Below are 17,306 nucleotides of genomic sequence, written 5' to 3'. Positions count from 1 at the left end.
TTGCTCCTATCCTGGATAGCTCTAGGTCACTGGGCATATGGGAGCCCAGTATCAGCCAATAGGTATAACAATAAGTAAAAAAATAGCAAAATATATATGAGTGGTATGAATAGGAAAGTAACATAGTCTGAGCCTGCCTGCAGAATCCACTGTATGTTGAAAATTCACACATTCCATATGCGCATGTGAATAGATCACACATTTTTCTAATAATTCATGAGCAGATGAAGCATATTTACTCTGCTCTCGGCCCCTTTTGAGTGGTTTACACCTCTTTTAGCTAATTGATTTCTATGTTAATACATTAAAGAACATAGTGTTAATTAGCACATCAATTAGAGACTTAAATGGAATCTGATACGTTAATTGGAAGCAGTTCATGATAACACAGTTGGCCCATGGCTACATTGTTTTACTGTGTTTACCTATACTTTTTTTATTTTTATATATTTATATTTAATACATACATACCGATACCTCTTGACTTGTGCTGGTATTTACAGGATATGTGACATGTCAGAGTTTCCTCAGCTAATACTATTTTGGCCACATACAGTATCTGATTGAGGGTCATGCAAGCAATCTTTCTGGGCCAGGGGACATGTTTTTCCCACATGCCAAATTTACTACGGTTTATGCCTGCAAGCAAGTGGAAACTGTAGTTGAAATCTACACCATCCAAGAGATGGCATAATAGTTCAGTGAGGGTGCACAGGCAGCCTCAGATGCTCATGGATTTATGTAGGGGTTAAAGGGCTGATGGAAGATACCACCCATGAGCTTCCGCAAAGCCCCTGAAGACTAGTTCAGATGAGTTTCTTTACAATACAGAAAAATAAGAAAATACAGAAATAGCACATATTTTTAATGACATCTAATGGGCCAACAGATGGGCTTTAAAAGGGACTTCAAAAGTAAAATTTACCAAACTTTCAATAACATTTGTTCTGCTACTGATATAAACTTGACCTGCACTATATATGCCAGATTGACTGACTGATGCTATTGGCCAAAAATCTCCTTTAAACTGGGGTCTATTAACTATCTCTTGACTGCACATGTTAAGAAAACAAGAAATGGGCATAGTGGATTTCAACATGCATGAATAGGAAATAAGGTTTGAAATAGACTTCGGCAATTGGCCAGAGAAACAGCTGTTTCGGGTGTCTGGCCAGATTCACTGTACTTTATGGTTAAATATTAACAATCTTTTCTCTCCCCATCAGTTTAAAGGGATATTCCCATTTGGACACATATGGCATTTTTACTGGATATTACTGTTACTAAAGGTTGTTGAGAAGCTGAAAACAGGTGAGACAGCTATTCTTTGCATATTGCTCACATTAAAGGGGTTCTCCACCATAGTTGATTTTAGTATGTACCTGGCAGACAGTAATGGACATGCTTAGGAAGGATCTATGCTAAATGTTGTGAGATTACCATAACACTGTGGTTAGCTTTTTGTGAACTGGTATTTCCTGTTTCAGTTTTTTTTTTTTTTTTTACTACAAATCCCATAATTCCATTTTCTCCCACACATCAGCCACCCAACCCATTGAAACATAAATTAGCTGCATCCATTCAAAAGACCTGTGGTTTTCAATCAGGGTGCCTATAGCTGTTGCATTAGTTTCAGATTGATCTCTCTCCCACCAAGCGATCCCTCCACCCATTGAAGCAGACAGGCTCCCTGTCATCAGCTGACTAGTGAGTCAGGTCTTGCATTGCAACCTGGGAAAAATCTGAGACAACAGTCATTTTATGTTGTTAAAAATAAATATACGGGTGAAAATCACAGAAAAATTGTGAGAAAGCCATCACACACAGGTACAGACACTATATTATGAACTACACTAACTTTACAGCACCTGTAGCATAGTCAAATAAAAAAAAAATATCTGGAATACCCCTTTAAGGTTAATGGTTGTCATGAAACAGTGTACAGATGTAGTCATCTCAATTTGTTTTGAGGTGGTGCTGCATATCAATGTTGCAGCACTCCACCTGCTTGGTGTCTCTGGGAGATGGAGTTGGCGGTGCTCTGCTGTTACATCACTTTTATTAATGTCAATGGGAGTTACACAAACTTCATAGAACACCCAAGTCATCTGTTTTTCATCAGTGGTCAGGAGGTGCTTGAGATAGCTGCAGATGCCAGAGGTGTTCCTCTCACCCATCAGACATGTATGGCAAATCCTGTGAATATACCTTGAATATCTAGATGGGAATAAACATGTCGTTTTTTTTTTTTAGCAAAAGCCAGAAGTACATCTCACAAGGATAAGAAGTATAAATCCTTTCTTTAACTTTTTCATTCCTTTTGAAACCACCACATCAAAAACTGCATGTGAGATTCCACCCTTTATCACCATTGTCTTACAGATATGTCTTCCCTACTATTCTGCCTACAATAAAACCTCATTGTCTATAATAATAAATTGGCCTGACATAAAGCAGGTTAACCAGGTGATTGCTGACCAGATTTTGCATTATATAATACATTCCTTTCATATCCGCAGCCATACACAGTCATGCTTTCTCTCACATCCCATAATATCGGGACTATTTCAGTTCCTTGGTAATTGGCCTTCATCACCAGAGACTGTCATCGGTTCAGTTCATTATTAATTCTACTGCTAAAATCATTCACCCCAGCGACTGCGGAACCTCTGGTGCCCCGTTCTGTCATCCATAGACAAAACCTCTAATTTTCCAGATATTATTCAGAGTATCATATAGAACATGTAACCCATAAAAATGAATAATATGTCATCCTTCTCCAAGCTCCTGGCTGCAGTCTGTGGTTTCTCATAATTAAATCTTGCATACGGTTCGGCTGGGTGTTACATATACAATACCTAACCTCAGGGTGTTAAAAATTGGGACTTTTCTCTTTTTTTTAAGATTGGATTCTTTTTGGTGATACAAAATTTATTCAATGATTACAAGACTTCATGTTGTTTTAGGAGTATTAGGGCTTATGGATATGTTACTGGGTGAGCCATCAAAATCCTCCCATATTAGACAAGGAAGATTTAAAGGGGTGCACCGATGGAAAACAATAATTAAGAAAAAAATGTTTTAAATCAACTGGTGCCAGTGAATTAAACAGATTTACAAATGTTAATCCTTCCAGTACTTATCAGTTGATTTCTGCTCTAGAGGAAGTTGTGTAGTTCTTTCCAGTCTGAGCACAGTGCTCTCTGCTGACACCTCTGTCCTTGTCAGGAACTGTCCAGAGTACAAGCAAATCCCCATAGAAAACTTTTCCTGCTCTCGACAGTTCCTGACATGGACAGACGTGTCAGCATAGAGCACTGTGGTCAGACTGGAAAGAACTGCAGAAATGAAAGACAACTTCATCTGGAGCATTCAGCAGCTGATAAATACTGGAAGGATTCATATTTTTAAATAGAAGTAATTTACAAATCTGTATAACTTTCTGGCACCAGCTGATAAAAAATAAAAATAAAATTTCCACCGGAGTACCCTTCTAAGCTTCCGCCCTGGAGGGCTCAAGTTATCCATTATACAAACAGCTACCATATAATGCCACATTTTTTCTTCAGAGAGAGATACTTTTCCTGCAAAACAAGCTGCAGCCTGTTCTTTGTTGGCCCTAGTCATGGCTCTTTGGCTCTTAGCTTCCAAAGAGGATGCTCCTAGATCAGTGGTCTCAAACTGTGGCCCTCCAGATGTTGCAAAACTTCAACTCCCAGCATGTCCGGATAGCCAATGGTTATCCGGGCATGCTGGGAGTTGAAGTTTGGCAACATCTGGAGGGTCACAGTTTGAGACCACTGTCCTAGATGATGTCAGGCTGGCACTCTACTTATGAGTGAAGTATTTCCACAGGATTCCATTTATCAATTCTGCCTTGGAAACATGGCCTACGTCAGCTCCCCACTCCCCATCTTGTGCTTGAAGTGAACTTTGTCAGTTCTAATCTCCTGCCTAGATACTGCATTCTAAAAATTTGGATCGCCTGACCTTGGCCCGACCAATTTCTGTCTTCTGCCTTGGTACTATGGAACAGTGGCTTCTGTCCATCTATGTGTTAGCTGTTGCTTATAAAAACTACTTTGGCGTGATCGCATGGAGATTATCTGTCCATACCTTCTCACAAGGTTAAAGAGGTACTCCGGTGGAAAACTTTTTTTAAATTTTTAATCAACTGGTGCCAGAAAGTGAAACAGATTTGTAAATTACTTCTATTAAAAAAATCTTAATCCTTCCTGTACTTATTAGCAGCTGTATATCTTTTCTGTCACAACCACAGTGCTCTCTGCTGACACCTCTGTCCATTTTAGGACCTGTCCTGAGCAGCATATGTTTGCCATGGGGATTTTCTCCTGCTCTGGACAGTTCCTGACATGAACAGAGGTGTCAGCAGAGAGCACTGTGGCCGTGACAGAAAATAAATATACAGCCGCTGATAAGTACTGGAAGGATTAACATTTTCTAATAGAAGTAATTTACAAATCTGTTTAACTTTCTGGCACCAGCTGATTTAAAAAAAAAAAAATAACAAAAAGTTTTCCACCGGAGTACCCATTTAAGATGAAGAACTCACAATCCCTGAGATTTTGCCGCCCAATTTAGCCCAACTCCAGCTTATTTTCTTACCAACCTCCTTCCTGGGTGCCTCTCTTTTGTAATCCCACCTCTAATGATGATGTCACTAGAGGCGGAGCTACAGAAAACCAGGAATGAGGTTGGTAAGTTTGGGTCTGTTCACATTGTGTGTTTCTAGCATGCCTTTTTGTTTTAAAATGGCATGTAAAAGATATAAAAGGTCAACAGACCCTTTATGCCAATGCGTTCTCAATCAGGGAGCCTCCAGCTGTTCCTAAACTACAACTCTCACCATTCCCAGACAACCTTTCAGTTGTTGCGAACAAATTTGAGTTGTATGCAAATCAATAAGTTAAGGAAAAATACCTCAGTGTGACAAAAGAAAGGCTTATGTTGTAGTTTTGCAGCAGGCGGAGGAACTCTGGTTGGGAAACACCGGTCTATTAGATCTTTCTGACAATAAGCAGTTACAGAAAATATATATATTATAAATAATATATAATAATAATATTTGAAAAAAGTACCAGTGTTAGACTGAAACATTGTGTTGCGTGAATACATTTCACATTATTTTTCAAAAGATTTCTCTTTGATACACAAGTGGATCTAGATGTGGACCCGATGGCCCCCAATGCACCTAGAGTTCTGCATCAATTCTTACTTTTTTTTACTGTATTTTATATAATATAATTATTTTGAACAAAAAAATTGGAAATTTTAGAAGGACAGTAATTCTCCGTACAAGACGCCCTAGAAGCTGTGGTTTATCTTATAAAATTGTAAGAGACAGGGACTGTGATGTCCCCTCTGCCAGATTCTTTATTCTGTCAGATTATAGCATTGAAATGACGGAAAGAGTTGTTTCCCTTTCATATGCCAGCCAGGAGTAGAGGACCTGTCAGCCGCAGTGTAATATGCTATGTATTATCACTCTGACTGATTCACGGGCAGGGAGACTGTCATCTTTTTAGACCGTACAAGTCAACACAAATAAAGCTGAGGAGGCAAACGATAATGGCTGAGATAAATCCGGGCTCATTCTCGCCATTAAATTTTATTCAAACCTTGGAGATGACATGATTTGAAAAATGAGCCCGTGTCTAGTTCAACGCCCATTAGAGCGCCGGCACATTATCTCCCACTTTTCCTATATGACTGCTATATATACACAGCACATTGTGGTGGTTATATTCATGACGGAAATGAGGACACACATCTAGAACTGGTATAGACAGGCACTTCGATATATTTAACCCTAAGAGGACACAGGACATACACATACGTCCTGAGTCCTCTCTTAGGAGCTGAGCACGTTTCATATCCAGTGGGTTTCCGGCCGCTATCAGCAGCCAGGACCCACGGCTAATGTAGGACATCACTAGTGAGGTTGATGTCCAGCATTAACCTATTAAAGTTGATTGCACCATCTACAATGGGGGGAAAAAAACATTGCCGGTTAGCTCAGAGAGCTGATCCAGACCATTGCAGCAAACCTGCGGTTTCCTGATCAGCTGAGAGGACAGATGGAGGGTCCCTGACTTTCTCTGTCCCGTCTGATCAGTGCTCCTTCACTGCAGGCAGCCTCTAGTAATGGAGCACCGATAACACTAGTCTATGCTGTGTTATGGCATAGCATAGTTTAGTCTGTGCAATCAAAAGATTTCAAGTAATAGTCTCCTATGGAGGCTAAAAAAATTATTTTGTATATAACTGTTTATTTATAAACATTTTATAAATTTTCATTCAGAGTAGAAAGAAAAACAAGAAAAAGGAAAGATACATAACATAAATAAAAAATATGAAGTTACAAAAAAACTAGCGTCCGGAACATGTTGTTCTGAACGCTGGGTGCGGGCTGTTGGAGTCGTTCCATCACATCATGCCAAGCCCCCTCAATGCAAGTCTATGGGAGGGGGCATGGCAGCCACCATGCCCCCTCCCATAGACTTGCATTTAGGGGGAGTGATGTGACATCAAGAGGGGCGTGGCCATGACATCACCCCCCCCCCCCCCCCCCAGAGCCGCACCCAGCATTAGGAACAAAATGTTCCGGACACTGTTGCAGTGGAGTAGCCCTTTAAATCAAAAGGACATGCAGCAATTTTATCAAAATGAATGCATTATATATAGGCAGCATTATATTGTAAGTTAATAAAGGAGTTCAATGAAGTTGCCCTTAAATATCCAGACAGTGGAAGCCCCTCGGTAAATGTCTATTTCTCCTTCTGCAATTCTTTCTTGCAAGTTAAGTTTAAAAATTACAAATTGGGTAAATTTATCCACTTAAACAATCTGATTATGGAATTTATGTAATTATACTTTGAAATTTCATTTGGAAATTCCAGTGCATTTATTTATGAATATATGGTGCACACTACAAAATTTCAGTGGCGGACATGAATGATCTTCTTCATTCATTCTTTGGAATCCACCTGGAATACATTGCAGACCGAGATGATGGCAATGTACAAGTGGTCGCTCTTGGAATCTCTGGCTAGAATTTCTCCATCTAGAAATTCTGTAGTGTAAACCTAGCCATACAAGTTGTAAGTCCTTGTACTGGAACTTTTTCTATCCTTGAGCATCTATAACTCTATTCTATGATGTCCAGGAGATAAGAGGAGCAAGTGTTCACCCGTAGACCAGGAGTGGCCCAAAACACAGAAAAATAGCGGAAATGGTGGAAATGTTGTTATTTATTGTTGTTATTTATTATTATTAATTATTATTATCTTCATCAAATTGTTCTTGCAAGGTAGGTGAACAAATTTATTGTAGACATTATTGAGAATAAATTTGATGTTTCGGTCTAATAGACCTTGATCATGTAGGTGCTGTGGTAGGTGATGTAGTGTCCATACGTTCACCATTAGACCCTTCCATTCTGATACGTAGATGACATGACTTTTTTTGATTTTCCAATGAGGTGACGTGAGGACAACGTGTGAAGGAGAATCTATTAAACATTCCATATGAATCACTAATTTAAGAAAACGTTTTCCCTCATGTGTGCCTGTCACAATTCATATTGTAGCCGAATAAACATTTCTCTTTCCTTCGGATGTTGGGGAATCAATTAGTTGGTCAGATCACTCCAGAAGTGTCACATTATTTTGGCTGTTGATGGCAAATTCAGCTATGATGCTTCTTAACGGGAAGATGGGAGACCCAAAGTGACAGAATTCATTGCTTATGGAGGCAGTTTTCATGGACTGTATTAGGAGCTAACTCGGAGCATGACTTGGTTTCCCGAGGAAATTTTAGCACTGTCACTAACACTATCAAATACCCAGACTGAAAGTATGTTACTCTTCTGTATAACCTTTAATTACCCCCACCACCCAAAAAATATCCCTCAATTAGCTTAGGGCCAGATTTATTCATACATTTAAAGTCCTCCTGAGGATATAACACTAAGCATTGGGTTATCACGGTTCAGTGCATCACATTACTGTGTTCTTAATTAGAACATATTAAATGTTCTTCCTGTGCTGCATTACACCCATCGTCTCTTCTGCCTGTTATAATAAGTGCACAGAGTTACATACTCTACACACAGTCTATGCAACTCCTCTCACTTGTATTCTCCATAATCACCCATTATTACCGTCAGTGATACTGGGAATTTTACTGTCTACGAGCAAAGATCCGTTCAAATATTTATGTATTTACTTAAGTTATTTATATTACTCAGATTACCAAAGGTGCATAGACTTTGGTGGACCGGCCTATCCATGTAGCTTCCAATTGTCTGTTTATTAGAATTCCAGGTGAATACTACTACATGTGTGCATGGCATACAGTATATGGGCAACTAAAGCTTCAGCTGAAAACAATACAATTTAAAATTAAGTTGCCTTCCTGAGACAACTATTTTAAATGGGCACTGTCACGTTCAAAAAAATATTTATTAACCTTTCCAATATACTTTAAAAAAAATGTATCTCCTTTTTTTATAGAAATAATGGCTTGTAAAAAAAAAAAAAAAAAAAAAAAGCACTAAGGGTTATAGAGAAGCCCGCAGTGATTGGATGAAGAGACCCAGAACAGTACAGCAGACTCAGGGAGCAGGTGAATGCATGGTGAGTGAGGGCGGGCTCAGTGCTTGCCTCAGAAACGCCCCTTACTGAGCAGAGGATGTCAGAATGAGTGAGCAGCAGAACAGAGGGATTTGAGAGCCAAATACAGAAGCTAGACACATAAAAAAGACGTGAGAGAATCTGCATGACCTATTAAGTAACATGTAGAAGCATTATTATTTGTACAGCTGAAGGGCAAGTACCTTAAGACCACTCACTCCACATGGGTGACTCTTTCTTTAGAAGAAATTTCAATTTAATTTCTTCTGGAGTAGAGATAATTTGCATATATGTTTCCCATGAAGAATACATTGCTCCACACTTGAAAACCACTAAATCCCTGAAGAAATCTCTTCCAGCCACCTCTGACCTCCATCTGACTGTGTCAAGGACATGTCATCCAGCCAACCAGAACCTTACTCTGTAATGATGTGGGAAAGCACCCCAAAATAGCTGTCTGTGGATATATGTATCTTCCTTTGGAAGAGTCTTTGGTTTGGATGATACAAGATAATTTTCATACTTGGATCTCTCTAACAAGAGCCAGTACCAAGAATGCAAAACAGCTGTCTACAGGGTGGTGTCTCTTATTGTCTTACTTAGTATGAGATTCCTGGGAAAAGTATACAAAACAGCTTTCCTTTAGAAAAAGAAAACATTCTTCAGTGCCCCCTATAATTGTAACCTACCATAGAGGCAGGCCATGCAACTTCTATGGGGGCCTCAGAGAAAGGTGGTCCAGCTGTGGTTGGCTCTATATCTGGGGTTACTGTGCAGGTTTCCTTTCTCCAGAAGAAATTCATTGTAAGCAAACAAGAGTCCCGAGGGTCAAGAAAAGGATACATATTGGACCGATTTTCATCTTTGCTATACTACTCTGTAGATGGTTAGCCTTTATGTCTATGTCCGACTGCTAAAAGAACCGTGCAACATGATGTGGGTAATCAGTCAAACCAAAGACATCTATCTCTTTGTAAGGAAAGGATTTCTAGTGTTACATGTGTTCTGTTTTTCTATAATTTTAATATTTCCTTTAATATAAGCCTAGCTCTAACGGAACAGAAAAATACAATGTGGTGTTAGACTTCAGTATCCGGCATATCAATAATAACATGTGATTAAGGCCATCTCTCACAAAATATATTCATTTCACTTGTACATCATTTGTCTTAACACCAAAGATGCTTTCATTACAAGTACCTGGCTCATTTAAATATACATGAGTCTGACCATCGTGATTTGTCTTTGAAAAATGGGGAGTGTTTGAATGATAAATCCCATTTGTTTTTCTCATTTTTCACTGGGAAAAAAAATGTTTGGTAATTTTGCAAAATGCTAAATGGTTCTGGCAATGACGAATCACCCCCCTAGCTGAAGCAGGCGTCTCTCTGTTAGTGACTTATGTAGAAATAAATAGGATTCTTGTGTTATATAGTGCATAGTAATTATATATTTATACTTATTACTATTATAGATAATGTAGACAGATACAGTATATCTACATGTATGTACTAGAATAGAAAAAACAAATCTCACAAAATATAACAAATGTGTTATTTCTCTGGGAAAAGTCTTAAAGGGGTCATAATATGTGGCCGGGTTAAAATAGAAAATAAAGCAATACTTACCTAGCCCTGATCCCCTGCTGCTCCTGTTTGGCTGTGTCCAGTCCCTCTATCTTCTGTCTTCTTCTTGCTTAGAGATGAGCACTGGGTGCAGGACCTGTCCTCTCAGCCAATCATTTTGCCACAGTGGTGTTCTGTCTCGACCAGTGATTGGCAGAGCAGGCAGGTCCTGCACTCAGAAGTGGGAAGAAGAGAGAAGATAAAGAGACTGGATGGTGCCAAATCGAAACTGCGGGGGACCAAGACTGGGTAAGTATAGGTTTGTTTTCTATTATAATCCAGCCCTAGCAACAAATCTTTCTTTTTCTTTTTTAAATGTTGGAATAGTCCATTAAAAATTTGATGATTGTGTGATTCCCCCCAAAAAGAATGATTTCTCTGTTCGCTATGAAATGTAAACATGTTCTTTTTGTATCCATGGTAAGGGCTCCCTCGATCCCTGAGAATCAACATAGTAGCTATCTGATCAGCTGTTATTTATGACTGTCCCCACTCTCTTATTTTTGCAACCCCTTTACATATGAACATTTATTTTTTGATAGGGCATATATTGCGCAAAGCTACATCTTTATGTCAGAATACATTGCATTGGATCAGGGATGTAGAAAGCAATAATAACAAAACTTGTAATAATGCCCCAGTTGACTATGATCACCCTCACCAGAAAGTTCAGAATATGAAAAGGTGAATTATTATTTTGCTCTCCCTAATGCACAAAGGATATTGTTGAGAATAATGTCACAGTACATGGGTAATGGGCATAGTGATGTCACAGTACAGAGGTAATGAACACAGTACAGGGATGAGGCTCTCAGTGCTGTCACAATACAGAGGAAGTGCACACAGTGATGTAACAGTACAGGGAGAATATACAAAGTGATGTCACAGTACAATGATAATACACACAGTGATATCACAATACAGGGGAAGTGCACACAGTGATGTCACAATACAGGGGTAATGCACACAGTGATGTCACAGTACAGGGATAATACACACAGTGACTTCACAGTACAATGATAATACACACAGTGATATCACAGTACAGGGATAATGCACAGTGATGTCACAATACAGGGGAAGTGCACACAGTGATATCACAGTACAGGGGAAGTGCACACAGTGATGTCACAGTACATGGATAATGCGCACACAGTGATGTCACAATACAGAGGTAATGAACACAGTACAGGGATGAGGCTCACAGTGATGTTGCAGTACAGGGATACTATACAAAGTGATGTCACAGTACAATGATAATACACATAGTGATATCACAATACAGGGGAAGTGCACACAGCGATGTCACAGTACATGGATAATGCGCACACAGTGATGTCACAATACAGGGGTAATACACACAGTGATGTTGCGGTACAGGGAGAATATACAAAGTGATGTCACAGTACAATGATAATACACAGTGATGTCACAATTAAGGAATAATGCACACAGTGATGAGGGATAACCAGTTAGACAAAGTAGGTGCATAACAACAACATGAATCCTGCACTCACTGCTCAATTCATGACTGCAAACTTCAACCGTGGAAGGACCGGACTGGAACTGTGTGGGACACTCAGTTGAGGATAATGCAAACAGTAATGTCACAGTACAAGGATAATGTCATAGTGATGTCACAGAGCAGGAATAAAACACTTTATGATATTCTAGCACAAATAAAATAGCATACAAAAAGTCACCTTGTATCTGTGAACTCAGCACAGGGAAAAACATAGAATGATGTCACATGCTGGTATAACATGATACCACAGAAGAAAAGACGATATACCAAAAAGGCGCACACCCACTATTCAGATACAAATTAGAACATCAATTTATTGTTAAATTTTACACATAATTAAAGCAGACAAAAACATTTAAAACCATTTAAAAGGGTCCAAAAGGCCACTACACAACAGGGGGGACCCCCTGAAAAAAGGGGGCAACTGAATGTTTATCCTCCATCTATTGTCTCTAGCCCTCCTCTCTCAGTCTGAACAAGGTTGTATGCATTATTGTTTCGTTGCAGGTTTAATATCATTAGTATTTGTGAACTGAGTGAGGATGTGTGGTGTTCCGGCACCGTATTTCATACTGAGCTTTGGTAGGGGGAGTCCCCAAAGTCAGAGTCCCTAGGACTGCTTCCCTAGTTAGCCCCTAATCACCCCTTAGTAAGTTAATATTTATAAATATTATCATTGTAAATATGTATATTGTGTTACTCGTTACTTGTTTAGCATTGCAGGACCTGCGGGTCATGTGACTTGGTTCTGAACTCTATGGTATGTTGAAGGACCTTAGGTGGTTCTTAAGTCACGTGTTCACCCATAATGCCGTGTAACGGTAAGTGACAGTTGTTTTGGACCAATCCAAAACAGCCCGCCCCTGCCCATATAAGGGAGCTCCGGCCATTGATCACTCTCTTGGGTTGCTGACTCTGAATGAGGTAGGACCTCCGCAACTTTCAAGTACGTTTACTAGGCCAAAGCCTTGCGGCCTCGGCCTACACCACAGCGGTTAGATATCTATAATTCCCCGCTACTCTCGGCAAGATCACTGGACCTAAACTCACCCCTAAATCCAGCGGATCTATGCAACAGAATCTTCCTAAAGCTACATTGAGCTTATCTGATCTCAACCAACTGTCAACTGCTGCTCAACTAGAAATAGACTCTGTTACCTGGACTGTTGTTGCTATTACCTGCTACAGAAAATCTTCAGTAAAAGTTCCTACAAGTTTTCAGTTAAACAGCGGTTCTGGACAATCCATTTATTACGCATTCACCTATCGCTCTTGAGAAGGGTGGCGATAGGCCCAGCACCATTACAGTGTTTAACCCATCACCCTGGCGTCACGAGTGACAAGGGTTAACAGCGCCCTTTATTATCCAGAACAGCAACACCCCAACTACCCTACATACCCCACCAAGGCACCACAGATGTATATGTGATTTTGCACCTTATACTGTATAAATAGACTAGGGCTATGAGATTGTATTGATTACACTTGACTGTGCAGATGTCCCGGTAGTGGTCTCCCCCCTTTTTTCAGGGGGTCCCCCCTGTTGTGTAGTTGCCTTTTGTCTGCTTTAATTATGTGCACAATTGAACAATACAATTATGTTTTAATTTATGTCTGAATAGTGGGTGTGCGCCTTTTTGGTATATCCTCTTTTCTTCTGTGGTATCATGTTATGTTACTGATATACGTAGTAGCACCCGTGAGTTCATACAATTGCTGAGCCCCAATGATATCAGGGTACAGGGATAATGAAGTAATGTAACTGCACATAAATCATGCATACAGTAATGTCACAAAAAAAGGGATAATACACCAGACCGCTTTTAATTTTACAATCTTATCTACAGAACATCACAAACTGCACCCTCTGTGGTAGGGTCCCACTAGAATGGGGCATCCTTAGCAGTTAGGCCTAATGGCAGCAGCTTTTTCGGCTCCCCTGGTAGTTATGCTCATGCATTGGATTAAAAAAAAATCCTCAGCAAATTTTGGACTCCATAAAAACATATTATATGTGCTCTTTTCACAGCAGGACAAATCCACACAAGATGCCAGTCAAAACATCACCGTGACCTCTCTTAAATGATAATTTATCTCTTAACCGTACAAACCTAACTTTACGTATTTGACAGATTTGGTATTCAAAATTTTTATTCACATGAAAAACCTGCATATTTCCCATAACATGCCAATTTAGAAGTCATTATTTGCTGTTTGTGAACCCGCTGACCCGTAGCGTCTAATATTAACAAATATTTTTTGAAGTGTGGCAAAGCAAAAAATAAATAAATAAAATAAATTAAATGATTTCACGAAGCCCTTGAAATATCAGCTGACAGAAGCCTGGGTAAAAGTCACGGCGACAGGGTGGTATTAGAGCCTGGCAAATGACAGGGTGCGGAACCGAGGACAATCAGGGCTGAGAGAGACTGACACACTTCATGGGAAATCAGGTAACAGGAATCAGAAGCGGAGACGTTCCAGCGAGACCAATCGAGATTTGCTCGACCGAGGGTCCAATTGTGCACCCCAGGAAAAAGAACACAATACAGATTTATAACTACTATTAGGGGTCTCTGGACCCTCACTGGCTTCCTTTTACCTGGAGCATCCGGCATAAACAAGGACGTGCAATGCCTGTTATAAGATGCTTTGGGCTGTCAATATATATATATATATATATATATATATTATATTGAAATACCGTATTTTTCGCCGTATAAGACGGTTGGTGCGTCTTATACGGCAAATACACATTAAAACCGGCGGTCCCTGCAGCCATCAACGGCCGGGACCTGCGGCTAATACAGGACATCACCGATCGCGGTGATGCCCTGTATTAACCCTTCAGACGCGGCGATCAAAGATGACAGCCGCGTCTGAAGCGAAAGTGACACTAACACGACTGCTCAGTCGGGCTGTTCGGGTCTGCCGCAGTGAAATCGCGGCGTCCCAAACAGCTTAAAGGACACCGGGAGGGACCTTACCTGCCTCCTCGGTGTCTGCTCAGTGCCGGGATCCCCTGCATGGCCGGCGCTCTCCTTCGTCATCATCACGTCGTCGCACACGCCGTCTCGTCATCCAATAGGAGCGGCGTGCGTAGCGATGTGATGGTGGCGACGGAGAGCGAGGATACCGGGCAGCAGAGACATTCCGGAGCGACGGGGACACCCCGGGGAGGCGGCAACAGCGAAGGAGGGCGAGATCCAGGGCAGCGGTGACGAGTCCGGAGCGGCGGGGACACGTGAGTACTACCTCCTATACCAGTGGTCTTCAACCTGCGGACCTCCAGATGTTGCAAAACTACAACTTCCAGCATGCCCGGACAGCCAACGGCTGTCCGGGCATGCTGAGAGTTGTAGTTTTGCAACATCTGAAGGTCCGCAGGTTGAAGATCACTGTCCTATACTTTACATTGTATTTGGTTCAGAATCTTTATTTTCTAGATTTTTATGCTTTAAAATTGGGTGCGTCTTATATGCTGGGGCGTCTTATATGGCGAAAAATACGGTATGTAATATGTCAATACAATATAATAATAATAAAGATCATAATAATAGCAATAATAATAAAGATCATAATAATAACAACAATAATAATAATAATAATAATAACGATAATAATAATAACAACTTCAGAGTGGTTGCTTTCATTATTAAGGTCACAGTTTTTCAACCAAAGGGCCTTCGGCTATTGCAAAATTACAACTCCCAGCATGTCCGGACAGCCGTTGGCTGTCCGGGCATGCTGAAAGTTGTATTTTTGCAAAAGCAGGAGGATGCCCTGGTTGGAAAACATTGACTTAGACTATGCTGAAAAAGTTCCGTATGAAAAGATTATTCTGCATTGTTTTTCTGATAAGCAGCTCAAAATCTCATGCATAAACAGAGAAAGAAGAAGGAACATGGGAGTCTACCAAATTAGTGGTGGCTGAAAGTAGCCAGAACATGGGCCCAGATTTATGAAAGAATGTCTACGGTAGAGCTATTTTCCCACGTTTATTTGGGTGGTGGGTTTGACTAGCGTGCATTTTATTTATCTAGAAGGATGATGAATTTTGCGCAGCTCTGCTGTGGTGGGAAAAGCTCTACCACATACCGTATATACTCGAGTATAAGCCGACCCGAGTATAAGCCGAGACCCCTAATTTCAACCCAAAATCCCAGGAAAAGTTATTGACTCGAGTATAAGCCTAGGGTGGGAAATACCTCATCCCCCCCTGTCATCATCCAGACCCGTCATTAACATCCTCATCATCCCCTTGTCATCATCCCACACATCCCCCCTTCATCATCCCCTTGTCATCATCCCACACATCCCCTTATCATCCCACACATCCCCCCTTCATCATCCCCTTGTCATCATCCCACACATCCCCTTATCATCCCACACATCCCCCCTTCATCATCCCCTTGTCATCATCCCACACATCCCCCCTTCATCATCCCCTTGTCATCATCCCACACATCCCCTTATCCCACACATCCCCCCTTCATCATCCCCTTGTCATCATCCCACACCCCCCCCCCCTTCATCATCACCACCCCCCTTCATCATCCCCACACCCCCCCCCCCCCTTCATCATCCTCTTCTCATCATTCGCCCTCAGTGGTCTTCAACCTGCGGACCTCCAGAGGTTTCAAAACTACAACTCCCAGCAAGCCCGGGCAGCCATCGGCTGTCCGGGCTTGCTGGGAGTTGTAGTTTTGAAACCTCCGGAGGTCCGCAGGTTGAAGACCACTGCGGCCTTCAACATGCGGACCTCCAGAGGTTTCAAAACTACAACTCCCAGCAAGCCCGGGCAGCCATCGGCTGTCCGGGCTTGCTGGGAGTTGTAGTTTTGAAACCTCCGGAGGTCCGCAGGTTGAAGACCACTGCGGCCTTCAACATCATCCAGCCCCCTCTCACCCCCTTTAGATCTGAGTACTCACCTCCGCTCGGCACTGGTCCGGTCCTGCAGGGCTGTCCGGTAAGGAGGTGGTCCGGTGAGGAGGTGGTCCGGGCTGCTATCTTCACCGGGGGCGCCTCTTCTCCGCGCTTCCGGCCCGGAATAGAGCCGTTGCCTAGACAACGACGTATCTGCGTCGTTGTCAAGGCAACGTGACTATTCTGAGGCCGGGCCCGAAGCGCTTAGAAGAGGCCTCCCCGGTGAAGATAGCAGCCCGGACCACCTCCTCACCGGACCACCTCCTCACCGGACAGCCCTGCAGGACCGGACCAGCGCCGAGCGGAGGTGAGTACTCAGAACTAAAGGGGGTGAGAGGGGGCTGGATGATGTTGAAGGCCGCAGTGGTCTTCAACCTGCGGACCTCCGGAGGTTTCAAAACTACAACTCCCAGCAAGCCCGGACAGCCGATGGCTGCCCTGGCTTGCTGGGAGTTGTAGTTTTGAAACCTCTGGAAGTCCGCAGGTTGAAGACCACTGCGGGTGGGGGAGTTCACTCGAGTATAAGCCGAGGGGGGTGTTTTCAGCACGAAAAATCGTGCTGAAAAACTCGGCTTA

General features: G+C 41.7%; 1 long non-coding RNA gene across 2 annotated transcripts in view; it reads left to right on the top strand.

Annotated features, from left to right (window-relative positions):
- The window catches only part of LOC130284427 (uncharacterized), an 82,562-nt gene that overhangs the window by 17,425 nt on the left and 47,831 nt on the right, over positions 1–17,306 (top strand). Inside the window, exons 3-4 of one of the 2 annotated variants that reach the window (XR_008847030.1) lie at positions 1,227–1,311; positions 2,254–2,460. This is a non-coding gene — a long non-coding RNA (uncharacterized LOC130284427). Of the gene's footprint in view, positions 1–1,226; positions 1,312–2,253; positions 2,461–17,306 lie in introns of those variants that run through there. The other variant, XR_008847031.1, reaches the window with a different exon arrangement.

Source organism: Hyla sarda, chromosome 8, assembly GCF_029499605.1.
Source record: "Hyla sarda isolate aHylSar1 chromosome 8, aHylSar1.hap1, whole genome shotgun sequence".
Lineage (NCBI taxonomy): Eukaryota > Metazoa > Chordata > Amphibia > Anura > Hylidae > Hyla > Hyla sarda.
This window is presented reverse-complemented; position numbering and strand designations above follow the sequence as displayed.